Source organism: Orcinus orca, chromosome 2, assembly GCF_937001465.1.
Source record: "Orcinus orca chromosome 2, mOrcOrc1.1, whole genome shotgun sequence".
Classification (NCBI taxonomy): domain Eukaryota; kingdom Metazoa; phylum Chordata; class Mammalia; order Artiodactyla; family Delphinidae; genus Orcinus; species Orcinus orca.
In genome coordinates this window covers 131,464,045-131,483,279 of record NC_064560.1, presented here as the reverse complement: position 1 = coordinate 131,483,279, position 19,235 = coordinate 131,464,045, and positions in this window count along the sequence as shown.

Genomic DNA, 19,235 nt, shown 5'->3' with positions numbered 1-19,235 from the left:
TCAAACTACAGAAAATCAAAGATAAAGAAAAAAACCCTGAAAGAAGTCAGAGGAAAAAATTCTTAACTATAGAGGAACAAAGATGAGAATTATATCTGACTTCTCTTCAGAAACTATGCAAGCAAGAAGACAGTGGAGTGAAGTATTTAAAGTGTTGAGTGAAAAAAAAACAAGCAACCTAGAATTCTGTGCCTTGCAAAATTATGCTTTAAAAATGAAGATGAGTTCAAGACTTCCTCAACCAATAAAAATTGAGGGAATTTGTTCCCAGAAACCTGTCTTGCAATAAATGTTTAAAGAAGTTCATTCAAGAAAAAAAAAAAATAGTAGAGGTTAGAAACTTGGATCTACATCAAGTAAGAGAGAGCACTGGAGAAGGAAGAAGTGAAAGTTTTAAAAAAGCTTTATTTTTCTTATTCTTAATGTAACAGATAAAATTTTTTCAAAATAATCATACCAAGAATGTGTTCAATTATGTATACTTGTGTGTGTATATTTATACTTATGTATGCTTGTATACAAGTGAAGTGAATGACAATAATGACACAAGGAACAGAAGGGAGGGATTAGGATTATTTTATTATTAAAAGGTACCCTCATAAAGTGGTATAGTGTTATTTGACAGTAGAATTAGATTAGATGTAAATGTATATTTATGGACCCCAATTAGCCAAAACAAGTTTGTCAACACTGGAAAACTCACACTTATTGATTTTAAAACATATAACAAAGGTATAGAAATCAAAACAGTGCAGTACTGGCATAAAGGCAGACATCTAGACCAATGGAATGGAATAGAGACCTAAGAAATGAACCCGCACATATATGGTCAAATGATCTTCTACAAGGGTACCAAGAGTAGTCAGTTGCAGAAAGGACAGCCTCTTCAACAAATGTTGGTAGGAAAACTGGATATCCACATGTAAAATAATAAATTTCAACCTTTATCTTACTCCATATACAAAAATTAACCCCAAATAGATTAAAGATCTCAATATAAGAACTAAAGCTATAAAACTCCTAAAAGAAAATATAGAGGACATCTTCATGATACTGGATTTGGCAATGATTTCCTGGACAGTACACCAAAAGCACAGAAATCAAAAGTAAAAATAGACAAATGGAGCTACATTAAACTTAAAAACTTTTGTGCTAGCAACCTACAGAATGGGAGAACATATTTGCAAATCATATATCTGATAAGAGATTGATATCCAGAATATATAAAGAAACTCCTATGACTCAACAACAACAAATAACACAATTTTAAAATGTATGAAAGATCTGAATAGACATTTCTCCAAAGAAGACCTACAAATGGCCAAAAAGTATATGAAAAGATGCACAACATCACTAATCATTAGAGAAATGCAAATCAAAATCACCAAGAGATATCACCTCACGCCTATTAGGATGGCTACTATCAAAAAAATAGAAAATAACAAATATTGAAAAGGTGTGGAAAAATGAGAACCCTTGTACACTGTTGTGGGATTCTAAACTGGTGCAAATGTTGTATAAAACAGTATGAGTTTGTTCAAAAAATTAAAAATAGAAATACCTTGTCTTATAGTAATCCCATTTCTGGGTTTAAAGCCAAAATAATTGAAAGCAGGGTCTTGAAGAAATATTGCATATCTTTGTTCATAGCAGCATTATTCACAATAGCCAAGAGGTGGACGCAACCCAAATATCCATTGGTGGACGAATAAGTAAGTAAAATGTATTACATACTTAAAATGGAATATTATCCGCCTTAAAAAGGAGGGAAATTCTGACATATGCTACTACTACTGTTCATCTCATGGATGAACCTTGAGAACATTATGCTGAATGTAATAAGTCAGTCACAAAAATACAAATATTGTATTTGTATTCACTTATGTGAAGTGTATAAATAGTGAAATTCATAGAAATGGAGAGTAGAATGGTGGTTATTAGGGATGAGAGTGGGAAAGGGGGAGTAGTTTAATGTTCAGATTTGCAAAATGAAAAAGTTCTGAAGATCTGTTTCACAACAATGTGAATATAATTAACATTACTGAACTTTACACTTAAAATTGGTTAAGATGGCAAATTTTATGTTATGTGCTTTTTGTTTGTCTGTCTGTAACCATTTTTTAAAACAATATGCCTAGGCCGGTAAGTTTGTTCAAGGATAAAGAGAGATGCATGAAGTAGGGCAACCCCAGTTGAGGCAGCTAAGATAAGCTGTCCCCAGCCAACCTGCTAGCTAGTCAGGAGTAAGAAATAATTGTCTTAAGCTGATGAATTTGGGGGCCTATGAAGAAATTGCAATCCAATTCAGAATTAAACAAAATTGGGAGACTTATGACAAAGATTTACATAACCTCAAGAATGGAAAAGAATTAATTAGGCAGAAAATCACAGGTTGTATAAAGATAACTTTTTTTCTCCACCAAATTAATAAATTGATCACTTTTAGTAGTTCACGTACCTCTTTTTATTCACTTTATTATAAAATATTAAATTGAAAAATATGATGTTATTCTCATCTCAGTATTATCATCAAGGTAGATTGGTAGATTTATGAATTCCTTGGTATTTTTGTGGCTATTTAAGTTTAATGCATATGGTTATATAACATACCTATTGAGGACTTACTAGGCACTGTGTAAGGCATTGGCAATATATTTTTGATAAAAATAAGTAGGGTTAATGCTATGTGTCTTTCAATGTTTTTGGCAAGGTAGTAAGTAGATGATGTATGTAATATATAATTAAAATAGTGATGAATGCTTCAAAGGAAAACTACAAGGTTTCTGGAGATTATATAAGAGGGCATGACCAAGCCTTGAGGTAGACAAAAACGCTACTCTAGAGGAAACCACAATAAATAATAATAATAAGTGTTATTCTTTTATCATCATATAATAGCTATCATTTATTGAATACCCAACACCTACTAGACATCATTTTAAACACTTTACACAAATTAAACTATTTAGTGTTTAAAACCTATGAGGTAGGTATGTTACTGGTCTCATTTTACAAGTAAATGAGACAGCCTAAACTCTCACAGCTAGAAATTGATGGAACCTGGATTTGAACCTAGGAAACTTGGATATAAAAGCTGAGATCTTAAGGGTTAATTGGTACTTTTGATTACTGAAAATTGTATAGATACATACATATATGTATATATTTTTACACATAGATACAAACGTATACACAAATAAACTATTTGTTTAACATAGACTTCATAAGAACTTACCATGCATCGTACTAGGTATTAGAGATACATAAATGCATTTTATTAGCTAGGCAAAGAGGAGATGGTGAGCATTAGAGTAATAGAATTCCAGTAAAAGATAATAACATGGGCAAATTCCCGACAAGGGAAGAATCATGGGGTAAATTCTGAAAGTGAAATAGGCTGGCATGCTAGATATGCATGGGGAGGAGAGTCCTGAGAGATAAACAGAAAATATACGAAATTTCAGCACCATTCAGCACTTAAGGTATATTCATATTTTTGATTTTCATATTGGACAAAATGGAAGCCATTGAAAGATTTTCAATAAAATAGTGATAGTAATATTTGTATTTCTACAGACTTTATTTTGTAAGACAGGTGTTTTAGTTTAGGAAGTCTCACTCTGCTGAATTCATCCTTAACATACAAATGTAATAACTTCTAAATATTTGCAACATCATACGTTTTTAGTGTAGTCATATTAACCATTTTATAGTAATCTTTCACCTTCTATTTTGTCTTGCTTTTTAAATTATGACATAGAATTGATTATATATAATATATGACAAAATTTTGATGATCTGTCCCTGAAAATTTTGTCCTTTCTGGAAAGTTAGGATTATATCATACTGGAAATACATTTCCTTTTATCTTGTTCTTAGATATATCACAATGGACTCTGAGCAAAGCATTACAAATTGATTTGACTCCTACATTTTTCAGGGAGGGGTTAGGAGCACCACCTCAAAGCACCTATTCTCTTATTCTGTCCACAAAAATAGGGAAGGAGAAAAGTAACATGCAAAGCAACAAAATAAGACTTTCCAAGAGTTAAGGGCAAAGCAGCTCTACACACTAAGGTTTGCCACTCCATTTCGGGGTCTGAAATCTAGGAAAGTTTAGGTGCTGGGCTAAATTAATGTTTGCAGAGTACAATGATTATATTAACCCAGAGCGTGAAGGCTCATCTCACCCACTTCCTTGGTTTTCTCTTTCTCCAGATGAGGCCAAGGTGGGACAAACTAGCTCTCAAGGACATATATTCCACAATACACTCTCCAAAGTTAAAATATTCTCAAAAACACAATTTGCAAATGGAATGATCAAAGAAGAACTGATTTGACCATTTCAAAAATAATATGAGAAATAGTTCTTTTAATGGCAATAGAAAGGACTCTGAAGGGTCTTGCAACAGCAGTTAAATGCTCTAGTTCAAATGTGACCCAAATCGTTTCTGAGCATTAGCTGTTGGTCGGAATTAGTCACGTCTCTGCCTAATAAAACAGCAGACTGTGACACTGTAATCTTACCTTTTGCCCCATCAAACAATTTGTTAATTGAGGTTAAGAAACATGTTGTCCTACTGTGTTATTCATCCATGTATACTCACTGCCTATATTGGAAACTTGCAGGAAATAGACACTTACGAAATTTAGGTTGATTGATTGAATGAATGAAAGAATAAAAGAATAAGTCAGTCTAGACTTGGCTCAGATTAGAGGCAAATGCCATTGTTTTCCTCAGGTCTTACAGTGATTTATGAATGATTAAACTGATATATTAAAATTTCCCTATCCAGTATAATAGAAAGTTGTGTGGCTGGGTAATAGAAAAGTCGGAGCTTTCTAATTTGATAATGAAAAAAAAAAAAACTGAATAATTGAGTTGGAGTTCGAATGGTGTTATACATAACTGGAGAAGTGGCACATTAAAGAGCTCTTTCTTGGAAATTTAAGTGATCTCTCGGTCAGTAGAAACCTTAATAGCTTTTTAGAAACCCGCTGTGGCTGAGAATGAGTTGGCCATCCATGAGTGGTTACTAGCGGTCTTTCTCACAACTATATTGCACTGACATTAGCTACACCCTGTGGTGGTAGATTTTGCAGAGATCCCGTGGATCGAGAATATTTGGTGACTGAAAAATCCCACCACCTGTGGAGCCAATCTCTAAAATACAAGTTTAATTGTTATACTGGCATTTCTTTTACAATACCCATCTTACACACTGAATGATTACCCTTGTTTCAATATTTTTTTCTCATATATTTATTGTTCAAATAAATTTTATTTAAAAAGCCTGTCAAGAAACATAAAATAACTGTAACTGAATATCTCATTTCAGTTTTAACATCTAAACACAAAGCCTATATACTTAAAAAATTCATTTCCTAATGCAGCTTCATTTAATTTGCTTACATTACGTTAGAAATATGACATGCATAAAGCAGTGTGTTTCTCTTACCTGTTTAATTTGATTTCTTTCCTTATCCAATGATGTTCAAGACATGAACAATATTAATCCTAATTAGATCACACTGAGACTATTTTTTTTCTTTTTTCTTCTCCTATAGAGTCAGCTTACTTAAGTAATGTCAATAACTGTGACTGTAATGGGAACATTTATTTCCACAAGGCTTTAGGATGTGTTTACATCTTAAGTCTCTTAAGACAGCACTGCTCCAAGTGTATTCCCAGGACCAGCAGTTCCAGTATCACCTAGAAATTTTTAGAGACGCAAATTCTTGGGCCACACCTCAGACCTAATGAATCAAAACATCTAGTGGTGAAGTTCCAGAAATCTGTATTTTAAAATATCCTTAGGAACATGAAACTTTGAGAACTACCACCCAAGGGAAATACAATTTTAGCATATTCTGTTCCAGCAGAATGTAGCAAAAAATTTTTAATTCAGAATTTTTTTTATTTTGTTGTGCTTTTAAGTAATATTACTAAAAATGTCAAACCAGAATTCTTAAAACTGCAAGCATAAACAGTATTTAAATCATTAATATTTAACTTCAAGATTCTCCTAAAAATATTTTTGGCTCTCTAAGAGTAACATATGTACATTTCTACCTCTATCAGAACAAAATCATTACTTGTGTATTCCAAAACATCAACTAATTGGTTACCTTAAGTATTTGTAAAAAATAAACGTATGCTAATGCATATTTGGAATAAGGATATGTCACCAGCCCCAATGGGGCAATTATAAGTTGGCCTTTGACAGCATATTTTTTTTAAGAGTGATGTGCACCACAACCTGAGAATAAGTCAGGTATTAAATGAGAGTCACACAAAAGAAGAAGGAGATAAATTACAGTTATTATAGTTATTCATCTTCATTTGTGCTTTAGGTATTTCTGTTGCCCTTTAAGGCATTCATCTTGTGGATATTCTATAAATAATAATTAATGATTGTGACCAATTATGCCTGACGTCGCTGTAGAGAATTGAGACCATGCAATAATATTGATATTGTAGTGAAAAGAAGAGGTGATCATTTGGAGGCAACTCTATTCATAAACAAATAGGACAGATACATATACATGTTATTACAAAGGGTGAAGTAACCAGCTACAAAGAATATTTAGAAAGAAATTGGTGGCACTGGTAAAGTACCCTAAGCAACTGTTATAAGCATTTTCTTTATCTCTAGATCTTAAATCAATTTTATTTTCATATAAAAAGACATGGAGCTCATAAAAAAATTATATCATTAATAATTTTACAGTGGCATAGCTGACAGTTCAGACAGCCACATGTGGTAGCTAAGAACTATATTCCTTTGCTACCTAAAGTATTAATAGAACATTGACTATCTTTTTCATGATCTATAAAGCCCAGAAGTTATTATGAAGTTTGGCTTTGCCTTCAGAGGATTCGGTTTAGTTACTATACCAGCAGGTAGTTTTTGTGTATTTGCTTTCTGAAGGATGGATAATTTTTGAAGCAAAGGCAGAGAAGTCCTAATAAATCATATCTTTATGAAATATTCATTACATCTGTATATTCTTTACAAGGCTTCTGTCAGAGAAATTAAAATAAAGAGTGATTAAAAAAACATTTGGTAGCAAGTTGACAAGTCACTTTATAAAGCTAGAAGAGTTTTGGGTTCCAACTAAAAGTTTTCAAAAGAAATTCTGCCCACTCTTATTAGACAAGTAGAGTAAAAATGAAATCAAACGGCAGAGGAGCCCAGATATTGTGAAATTTCCCTATTCAGAAGAAAATTATTTCCTACTACTCTCTTTTGGACATTATCATTTTTTACCAGAGGATTCACAATGTTTACTGCTTAGAACTGATGATTTGCTGAACAGAAAAGATTGGTAAAGGTGGACCTTAGGTCTAAAAGATCCTCCGTTCAGGCCTAGAGAAAAGCAAGTAGATATGACAGGATATATTCATGTGTGATGTTAAGAACAGATTCTAGAGCCTTACTGCCTGGGTCCAAATTTCAGCTCTGATAAATAATTTTGCTCCTCTCTGCCGTAATTTCCTCACTTGTTAAATGGAGACTTTATTAGATACCTAGCTCATGTGTCATTTTGAGTATTAAATGAATTAATATATGATAAGTGCTAACAAAAGGACAAACATTAAGTACTACAAATCTTGATTATTCTAAAGGATAAAAAACAGACACTATCCAGGAATCCCAGGTAAATTGATGAGTGTGCTTGCTTTGTGCATTTTAGATCCCATATTAAATCTCATATGTACATAGCTAACACCACCCACGACTTTTGGTTAGGCAGAGATGAAACGCATTACACGTGTCACTCCCACCCTTTGCTCTAAGATCACCTTAAATGGCTAACCTATGGCCTAAAGTCCCTGTGTGAAATAACACTTAATTTTTTTTCTGGTTGGTGCCAGTACATCATTGTCCAGCTTTTAGCGAGCCCCTCTCAGAGGATATGGACTCTCACAAATGCAATTTTCACATTCTTAAGATTCATTTCTGGATAATTAATGACTTTCTTAACACCACTCCAGTTTAAGTAGCTCATGTGCAACCTGCTGAGAAACTCTTTATTTGGGCATAGAAATTAATGATGCAGACCATTTATTTCTCCCAAGTGCAAGGGTTTATGAGAAATAAAATGATGGTGCTGACAGACAAAGTCAGCTATAGTATCACACCGCTGTGGAATATTTCATAAAGCTTCAGTTGTCTTAGTAGTGTATTTGCTTCTGACAGTTCACTGTAATTGTAGTGGAAAAGTCAAAGGCAGGAAAAAGAGAATCATTCTAGATCTGAAAATGAAGAATGTATTTATTTAAAGCGGAATTTTATATTATACGTAGCATTTGGCAAACATATAAAAAAAATTCTCATCTTCTTAGAAAAATGGAAGGTACCATTGATAATGATCCTATATTTCATGCTATTTGTCCAAAGCAGCATATTTTGACCCAAAGTTATCGCAAGTGAAATCAGAGACTTAGATTCTTCAGACAGGAAATTCTTTTTCCAGGTTCATAACAAGCTCAAAGCAGTGGGCTTACTATACAATACTATGATGTTAGTTGTCACTTTGAGTTGCAAGCAATATTTAAATTGAAGCAAATGAAAATATTACATTCTCTATGCTATGTCAATCTCCTCTTCTGACCTTCATTTAGGTGTAAAGTAAAAGGAAAATGAAGTGGGATTTAATAGGAGCCATTATCCTAAATCATAGGGATGCATGATTGAGGGAAAAAACACTGAAGTTGGGAAATCTTAGCTCTATGCTATGATTCCAAACTCATTACTTTGTATTAGACAAAATTTTTAGCCATGTTATTTTAGCTGAAAATGGTGATTATATAAACTACAATCTTGAGTCAGTAACATTTATGTAACTCTATTGTTTATTGGGCATTACCTTATGTCCTTTTCAGGACTATGGTGAGTGTTAAATAACTGATATGCATAACTTTTATAACCATAAAATTTATACATTTGTTAGCTGGCACTGATAATTATCATCTTCCCCCTTTCCCCACATCATCAGATCTGGGTATGTTTGCTTTGAAACCTAATTAGAATAGATGCTGAAGAAAGTATTTAACTGCAGGAAATTTGTATTTTTAAGATTTTGTTCATACCAACTCTCATACATAAATTTCTAACAACATTCCTATGACATCATTAGACTACTCTCACGTATTAATTCTATGACTTGTTCAAGAGACTCAGTTTTACAAAACTTGTCTCAATTTTTTCTTTGCCATTGTTTTTTTAACACTGTATTTTAATATGCAGAACAGTTATATCTAGAATAGAATTTTCATATGAATAAAAGATTATTCATTTGTTTTTAAGAAGAGCATTTAGTTATTTGACAATTTAAATATGACCATGAAGAATATATATTGACAAAAAGGAAATTAAATTATGGTTCAGATATTAACTAGCACTTTCATATTTTTAACTTAAAAAATGAATACAGATTCTAACTTTATGAGGAAATACTTTCTTTCATATCTTGGCCTATGCCAGTGTGAATGGCTTTCTTTTTACATCTCTTAACTTAGAATGGGAAATAAATAAATAAATACAAATGTATATATATATATGTATATATATAATTTTCCTATTCAAAAAATAAGATTGCTAATCTGTGCTTACATTGCAGGTAAACTTATCACTGCTACTTCTTTTGATGGACAAAATGCGAAATTTCCCATTGGCCTCTTCCTCTCAAAATATCAATTAGCACAATTTTTAAAGAACTCTGTTTTCTTGGGTAAATTTCACGGGTCTTAACGGAGAAATCTAAGAAATGATATGGTCAGCCCTCCTTATCCATGGGTTCTGCATCCACAGATTCAACTAACCTAGGATGGAAAATATCTTTTAAAAAAATTCCAAAAAGTAAAACTTGAATTTGCCATGAACCAGCAACTGTTTACAAAGCATTTACAAAGCATTTATATTGTATTAGGTACTATAATCTAGAGGTGATTTAAAGTATACAGGAGGATGTGCATAGCTTATGTGCAAATACTATGCCATTGTGTAAGGAATTTGAGCATCCACTGATTTTGGTATCCATGGGGGTCCTGGAACCAGTCCACCAAGGGTATTGGGGGACAACTGTAGGCAGTTTTCAGAGTTATATAGTTGTGTTTAAGATATATATATATATATATATATATATATATATATGTATGATTGTTGACAATAAACATATTTTTTAGGTAAAATAGAAAAGGATTCTGTCCCTAGTCTTTAATGTAAAAGAGCAATCAGGAGCAAGTAACTAAATTTTTATTACATAGAGTGTTAATTTTCATTCCCTTATTTATTAACTTATCTTTTAAAACATGCCCATAGATGAGTTCATTATTGCTCAACATAAAAATAAGTTCAATTCAAGGCAAACTATGTCTTTGGAATATCAATTATCACTTACGTAGAGAAGAGGTAATATAAAATGGCAGCTTCCTCATTTATTTGTTTTACTTCAGTGGCTCTCAACCTTACTTTTAAAACATAGTGTGCATTTTAAGCATAAGTCTAGACAACAACCAGCACAACATTTGGTTTAAAACCCAGGTTTATAATGACTTTATCTCTCAAACCGCCAAAAGCTAGTTGCTGGTGTCTGCCACTGTGCATATGCTCTCTCAACTCCCGACTGAGACAACATACCTGAAAGCATTTTCCTGCCTGAGATTATATTAAAAATTTGTACCTGTGCTAGCAGCATGAATTCAAGTTGATTACTGTTCTAAATCTGTGACTTCCCACTTATCCTCCTAAAGATATAAATGCTTGCTTTTCAGTAGGTCACACACGTAGAAATTATTATGAAGGCAAGATTTAGTAACAATTATATGCATAGCACTATATTCAGATTGAATTGGAACACCCACATTAACACATAAGAAAAGCCTAAAGCATAAGTGCACACGAGCACTGCCGTGGTTGCACACCCCATCTATTCCAATACCACCAACATCAATTTTACTAAAGTTTCCGGGGAAGATTCGCCACGTTTTGTCTTAATGTGCGTTTTTAAAAATATTTTTCTTTAAAAGGTTAAATAACCCTCCATGTGATAATAAAAGGAAGCATGGGGGAAAAAATCCTCAAAAATAGTAAAATTGCTCAATGTTAATTCAAATAAAGGATTTTTCTTAAAGATACCTGCATAACACTTCAGGTTGGAAAAGCACTTTGGAAGGTGCTTAAAACCACATCTACATTACTTGCATTGTGACCTTGGCCTAAAACATACACGTTGGGAGACATTTTTCAATTAGGAGGCAGCCTATTCAATTTTTGAGAACTTATAGAAAGTTCAGATTTTGTACAGAACCAAGATCTGAATGTTTATATGTAGGTTTTAGTAGTCAACCTCCATATGCAATTGTTCTATCACACAACATACTTTCAAATGCTATACGACTAATAACATGTCACTGCACCTATATTGTTTCAAAGCAAACTATCTCTATGCCCATCTTTCAAGATTTCTAGATCTTTCACCAAATATCAATTGCACTTAATAAACTTCATTTGTCAAAGTTCATCTTATGTTTCAAAAGTTGGATTTTCCCTCCTTGTGTTGGGAGATAATTATTCTACTCTACTATGGGGTAATTAATTTTATTTCATATCACTATATGTGTTTCAAAATACCATCAGAATCAATGAGTTATCCAATTCTAGAACATTCATGTAGAAACTTGACATGATGTTAAGTAAGAGACTTGAATATGGAATATATGGCATGTTACCAAATTCTATTATTAATAAAAACCTACATATGGATTTTTTTATACATGGCTTTTTCATTCAACTTCGTATTTGTGAACTATGTCCATATTTTTCTGTGTAGTAGAAGGTCATTGTTTCTCATGAATTTTATGAATATACAAAAATTTTATTTATCCCTTCTATTTTTAATGGGCATATTGGAGGTTATTAATTTAATGCTGGTATAAATAGTGCTTCTATGAGTATTTATTTACATGCCTCTGCATATGGATTTAAGACTAGAATTTCTGTTGGCTGCATAACCTAGAAGCAGAATTGTTCAATCACATGGTATGGGTATACTGCTCAAGAACTGTCCAAAGTAATTGAGCAAATTTGTATTCCTAGCAGGGTAGAGCTGAGGTGCTATATTAGTTATGATAGCAGCAACCTCAAACATATAATGTCTCATACTGAATTTTCTTTTTTGTTCATCCAATCATACTGGAGAAATAATCAGGAGAGTGGAACGGATCCAGCAAGACATTCAGGCTGATGAACTATCTGTCAGCTTCAACAAATGACTTTGAGGGTATCTGGTATTCTCTAAATTACATACAATAACAAAAAAGTTAAATGAAAAATAGAGCATGAAAGTTAAACAGTATGGTTTCAATTCAAGGACATACATATATCCAGGTAAAGGTATAGAATTCAATGTTTTATTGCCTCTAGCTATTCAGAGCAAAACTCTTTTCAGAATCAGATAAACCAGACTGAGGCCCGGTCTCAGTATTTACAAGCTAGTTAAACTTTTGAGCTCTTTAGATTTTCCAGTTCAGGAATTATAGGCAAATAAGATTTCTTAGATACTACTTCAAGATGACAATATTTAATTCAAAAAGTATTACAATAATTAATGAGATAATTTATATGGGCTATTTTTTGATATTTTATAACCACAGACAGATGTTTTCTCATATTCTTTGTGGAACCAAGGAACCATTCATATATAATACAACAGTGTAAGTATTACAGTTTCTCATGCTTTTTTTCCTGACTGCTTTAGAAAAGGAGGGAGAAGAAATGTGAATCAGCCTGAGAAAACAGTTTTGGAAGATTTAATTTTCAACTGATTATTTGGAAATGTAAAGAAAAATTAAAATCAATGATTGAGTGCAGTTTATAAGATGATATAGCCCATATTCATTTTCCATGATTTAAAGATTTCTTGTCATATCATGAGGGGAAGGTGAAATTTAATAAAATGAGGTAAATGATCTACAAGGTGATATACACCAGGGAGCCATAGGCCTGTACCTGAATGTGTATGTTCACAGGTGAACGGTGTGAAGAAGAAATGGGAGAGAAAGACATTTGAGATTTACTCTTCCTCATTTCTTCTCACTTTTAGAGTCTAACTGAAAATGATTTTCCCTAAGGTAAACTCTGAGTGGAAATCAGTTTTGGATTATGTTACTAATCACTTTACCAAGAGCATTTGAAGCTCTGAAATGTTTTAATGCTCAAAATAAAGGAGATTATTTTTATAGCTTAATCTCATGAGGTCAATTAATGCCTTCTCTCCAGACTGACACTTTGAACATTAGTATTAACACTGCTGTCCTTAAAGCATCAACAATAGCCTGCAGTGCAACAAAATGTTGATGGTTAATAAAGCACAATGTTCAGCTGCTGCCTGAGGGCAGGATTCAGAATTGCAATATCAACCCACAACCATGTTTTCATTTTTGGGGACAAGTTGCATTACTTAAAAGTTAAAATACTTCCATTTCTATCATTTTAATATCTAGACTCGATTTATGGTTATTCAAAAACTGAATATATTATTATTCTTCCTTAGAGAATAACACAAATGGAATCTTCCACCATTATACAGAGAGGATAGCTATAGGTAAGTAGATAGATGGATAGAAAGATAGATATATACATAAATGAAAGAGAGAGATACAAGTTATGTACACTGTTAAAATCCACATTCCCTTCTTTTCACAGTGAAGATGCCTTCTCTCTGAAGGTGCAAACTACGTTTTCTTCATAGTTACCATGAAATCTATTCTAAGAATAATCTTTATATTGACGATAAATTTAATCAATAAATAATTAATGTCCTCTGAACAATCTTTCAATATGTCAATGTTTTTGGAAATGTGCATTACAAATGGTTTTCCAAAAAGAAACTTTTGTGTGATATTTTAGGGGGTAGAAGCCATAGGTACACAATAAGGACAGATGGAACATTCTAATACAAAGTCCATAGCTAGAGGAAAGGCATCCCTGGAAAAGAAACAAATACAGGGACTGAAAAACAAAATGACTTGAAGAAACCAAGCATCCAGATGAAAAATAGCAATATCAGACGCAGCAACATAGAGAATAAATGGTTTCTGTCTTCTAATTTGAGTATTTTGTCCATTTAAGTTCAGTGCAATTATTAATATATTAGGATTTTGATCTAGCATTATATTATGTGGTTTCTATTTTGCTCACTTTGTCTGGTTTTTGTCTCCTTCTCCTTTCTTTTCTCCTTTGGGATGAGTCCAATGTTTTTATTATTTCATTTTACTTTCCCTTCTATAGCATATTACATTCTGTTACTATCCTTTTAGTGGTTACGTTACTATACAACCTTGCCTTATTACATTTGAGTTAACATTGTTGTCCCTCCTTGACAAAAAACAATAAGCAGTTAACAGGAAATATTTTAAAAATAAAGATACAGAAGGTTTGAAAGTAAACGATGGAATAAATATTCCTTGTGAGCGCTAACTAAAACAAAGTTGGTGTAGCTATACTGATTTCAGAATCAGCCAAAAAAAGGAAGGAAATAGTCCTATTTGCAGAGACATGGATAGACCTAGAGAGTGCCATACAGAGTGAAGTAAGTCAGAAAGAGAAAAACAAATCTGGTATAATATCGCTTACATATGGAATCTAGAAACATTGTACAGATGAACTTATTTGCAAAGAAGAAATAGAGACACAGATGTAGAGAACAAGCTTATGGATACCAAGGCGGGGGGGAAGGTGAGGTGGGATGAATTGGGAGATTGGGATCGACATATATACACTACTATGTATAAAATAGATAACTAATGAGAACCTACTGTATAGCACAGGAAATGCTACTCAGTGCTCTGTGGTGACCTAGATGGGAAGGAAATCTAACAAAGAGGGGATATATGTATATGTATAACTGGTTCACTTTGTGGTAAAGCAGAAACTAACACAACATTGTAAAGCAAATATATTCCAGCAAAAATTAACTTAAAAAGCATACAAAATAGGATGCTGCTGAAAGGCTGCACCCAAGGAGGAATTTCAGGCTGGATAGACTGCTCCAGCTTTCAAGTTTACTGCTCCACAAGCCAAAGTTGCAGGCAGGCCTGAAGGAGTGCTGGTCTCCTCTGTGCCTGTGTAGCAATTTCCAACTGAAGCCTGGTCTGCAGCTCCCACTGCTCTGATGGGACCTCAACTTTGATGATGAGAATATCTTCCTGGAGAACATAGCCCTTCAGCACAGGGCTAACCAAGCACCTGGCTGAATAAGGATCCTGCAGGAGCCACAGGAGCCATAGAAGCTGCAGGCCAACTGGTGTCCCACACCACTCTGGTGAGCCAGCAGCTATTAAAAATCTATTGCATGGAGACCTTCAAGATGGCAGAGGAGTAAGAAGTGGAGAGCACCTTCCCCCTCACAAATACATCAAAAATACATCCACATGTGGAACAACTCCTAGAGAACACTACTGAACACTGGCAGAGGACCTCAGACTTCCCAAAAGGCAAGAAAATCCCCACGTACCTGGGTAGGGCAAAAGAAAAAAGAAAAAACAAAGACAAAAGAATAGGGATGGGACCTGTGCCTCTGGGAGTGAGCTGTGAAAGTGGAAAAGTTTCCACACACTAGGAAGTCTCTTCACTAGCAGAGACAGGGGATGGAAAGTGGGGGAAGCTTCGGAGCCATGGAGGAGAGCGCAGCAACAGGGGTGCAGAGGGCAAAGCAGAGAGATTCTCGCACAGGAGATTGGTGCTGACCAGCACTCACCAGCCTGAGACACTTGTCTGATCACCTGCCCGGGCACGTGGGGTCTGGGAGCTGAGGCTCGGGCTTCAGAGATCAGACCCCAGGGAGATGGTGGGGGTTTTCTGTGTGAACACAGCCTGAAGGGGGTTAGTGCACCACAGCTAGCCAGGAGGGAGTCCAAGAAAAAGTCTGGACCGGCTGGAGAGGCAAGAGACCAATATTTTGGGGTGCGTGAGGAGAGGGGCTTCCTGCTCCATGGACCCACAGATGGCAAACACTACCTAAGTGAGCTCTAGAGATAGACGCGAGCTGCGGCGGCTATCATCTCGGAACCCAGACGCGGGCACAGACCACTACCGCTGTGGCCACTGCCACCAAGAATCCTGTGTACAAGCGCAGATAACTACCCACACCCCCCTGAGGCCTGTGAAGCATGCCACTGCCAGGGTCCCATGATCCAGGGCCAACTACCCAAGGAGAACACGTGGCACACGGCATGCCTCAGGCTGTTGCAATGTCATGCCGGCCTCTGCCACTGCAGGCACGCCCTGCGTGCCAATTATGACCTACCATACCCCTCTCTCTTCCAGGTCTGAGTGAGCAAGAGAGCCCTAATCAGCTGTTGCTTTAACACCGTCCTGTCTGGGCAGGGAACAGATGCCTGAGGGCAAACTACATGCAGAGGTGGGGCAAAAACCAAAGTTTAACCCCAGGAGCTATTCAAACAAAGAAGAGAAAGGGAAATTTCTCCGTACAGCCTCAGGAGAAGCAGATTAAATCTCCAAAATAGGTTTGATAAGCCCCCGCATCTGGGGAATACCTGAATAGAAGATGAACGTTCCCATTTTGAGGCAATGGACTTCGGGAACAACTGTAGACTTGGGGTTTGCCTTCTGCATTTGATTTGGTTTTGGTGTTATGTTTATCTTAGTTTAGTTTTTAGTGCGTGCTTTCATTGATGGGTTTGTTTATTGGTTCGGTTTCTCTCTTTATTTTTTTTCTTTCTGTGAGTGTGTGTGTTTTTTTGTGTGTGATTTTGTCTGTTTAGTTTTGCTTCTACAGTTTGTCTTGGGGTTCTGTCTGTTCATATTTGGTTTTTTGTTTTGATTTTTGGTTCTTCCTTTTCTGCCAAGCCATGCAGCTGGCAGGGTCTTGGTGCTCTGTCCAGCTGTTGGTCCTGAGCCTCCAAGGTGGGAGAGCCGAGTCCAGGACACTGGACCACCAGAGATCTCCTGGCCCCATGTAATATTAATCAGCAAGAGCTCTCCCAGAGATCTCTATCTCAACACTAAGACTCAGCTCCAACCAATGGCCAGCAAGGTCCAGTGCTGGATGTCCCATGCCAAACAACTAGCAAGACAGGAACACAACCCCACCCATTAGCAGAGAAGCTGCCTAAAATAATAATAAGGTGACAGACACCCCAAAACACACCACCGGATGCAGCCCTAACCACCAGAGGGACAAAATCCACCAGAACACAGGCACCATTACCCCCAACCAGGAATCCTACACAGGTCACTGAACCAAACTCACCCACTGGGGGCAGACACCAGATATAAGAGGAACAGTGAACCTGCAGTCTGTGAAAAGGAGATCCCAAACACAGTAAGTTAAACAAAATGAGAAGACAAGGAAATATGCAGCAGATGAAGGAACAAGGTAAGAACCCAACAGACCAAACAAATGAAGAGGAAATAAGCAATTTACCTGAAAAAGAATTCAGAGTAATGATAGTAAAGATGATACAAAAATCTCAGAAATAGAATGGAGAAAATTCAAGAAACATTTAACAAGGACCTAGAAGAACTAAAGACAAACAATGATGAACAACACAATAAATGAAATTAAAAATACTCTAGAAGGAATCAATAGTAGAATAACTGAGGCAGAAGAACAGATAAGTGACCTGGAAGATAAAATAGTGGAGATAACTGTCACAAGACAGAATAAAGAAAAAAGAAAGAAAAGAATTGAGGACAGTTTCAGAGACTTCTGGGACAGCATTAAATGCACCAACATTTGAATTACAGGGATCCCAGAAGAAGAAGGGAAATAGAAAGGGTCTGAGAAAATATCTGAAGAGATTACAGTAAAAAACTGCGGTATCATGGGAAACGAAATAGTCAGTCATGTCCAGGAAGCACAGAGAGTCCCATACAGGATAAATCCAAGGAGAAACATGCCAAGACATATATTAATTAACTTATCAAAAATTAAATACAAAGAAAAAATATTAAAAGCAGCAAGGGAAAAGCAACAAATAACAAACAAGGGAATCCCCATAAGGTTAACAGCTGACATTTCAGCAGAAAATCTGCAAGCCAGAAGGGAGTGGCAGGACATATTTAAAGTGATGAAAGGGGAAAACCTACAACCAAGATTACTCTACCCAGCAAGGATACCATTGAGATTAGACAGAGAAATTAAAACCTTTACAGACAAGCAAAAGCTAAGAGAATTCAGCACTACCAAACCAGCTTTACAACAAATGATAAAGGTACTTCTTTAGGCAGGAAACACAAAAGAAGGAAAAGACCTACAATAACAAAACTCAAAACAATTAAGAAAATGGTAATAGGAACATACATATCAATAACTACCTTAAATGTAAATGGATTAAATGCTCCAAGCAAAAGACATAGACTGGCTGAATGGATACAAAAACAAGATACTTATATATGTTGTCTACAAGAGACCCACTTCAGACCTAGGGACACATACAGACTGAAAGGGAGGGGATGGAAAAAGATATTCAATGCAAAGGGAAATCCAAAGAAAGCTGGAGTAACAACTCTCATATCAGACAAAATAGAACTTTAAAATAAAGACTATTACAAGAGACAAAGAAGGACACAACATAATGACCAAGAGATCAATCCAAGAAGAATATATAACAATGGTAAATATTTAAGCACCCAACATAGGAGCACCTCAATACATAAGGGAAATGCTAACGGCCATAAAAGGGGAAATCGACAGTAACACAATCATAGTAGTGGACTTTAATACCCCACTTATACCAATGGACAGATCACCCCAAATGAAAGGAAACAAAAGCTTTAAATAATACATTAAACAAGATGGAGTTAATTGATATTTATAGGACATTCTGTCCAAAAACAACAGAGTACATTTTCTTCTCAAGTGCACATGGAATATTTTCCAGGATAGATCATATCTTGGGTTACGAAACAAGCCTGGATAAATTTAAGAAAACTGAAGTCATAACAAGTATCTTTTTTGACCACAATGTTATGAGACTAGATATCAATTAGAGGAAAAAAACTGTAAAAAATACAAACACATGGAGGCTAAACAATACACTACTAAATAACCAAAAGGTCACTGAAGAAATCAAAGAGGAAATCAAAAAATATCTAGAAACAATTGACAATGTAAACACAATGACCCAAAACCTATGGGATACAGCAAAAGCAGTTCTAAGCGGGAAGTTTATATCAATACAATCCTACCTCAAGAAACAAGAG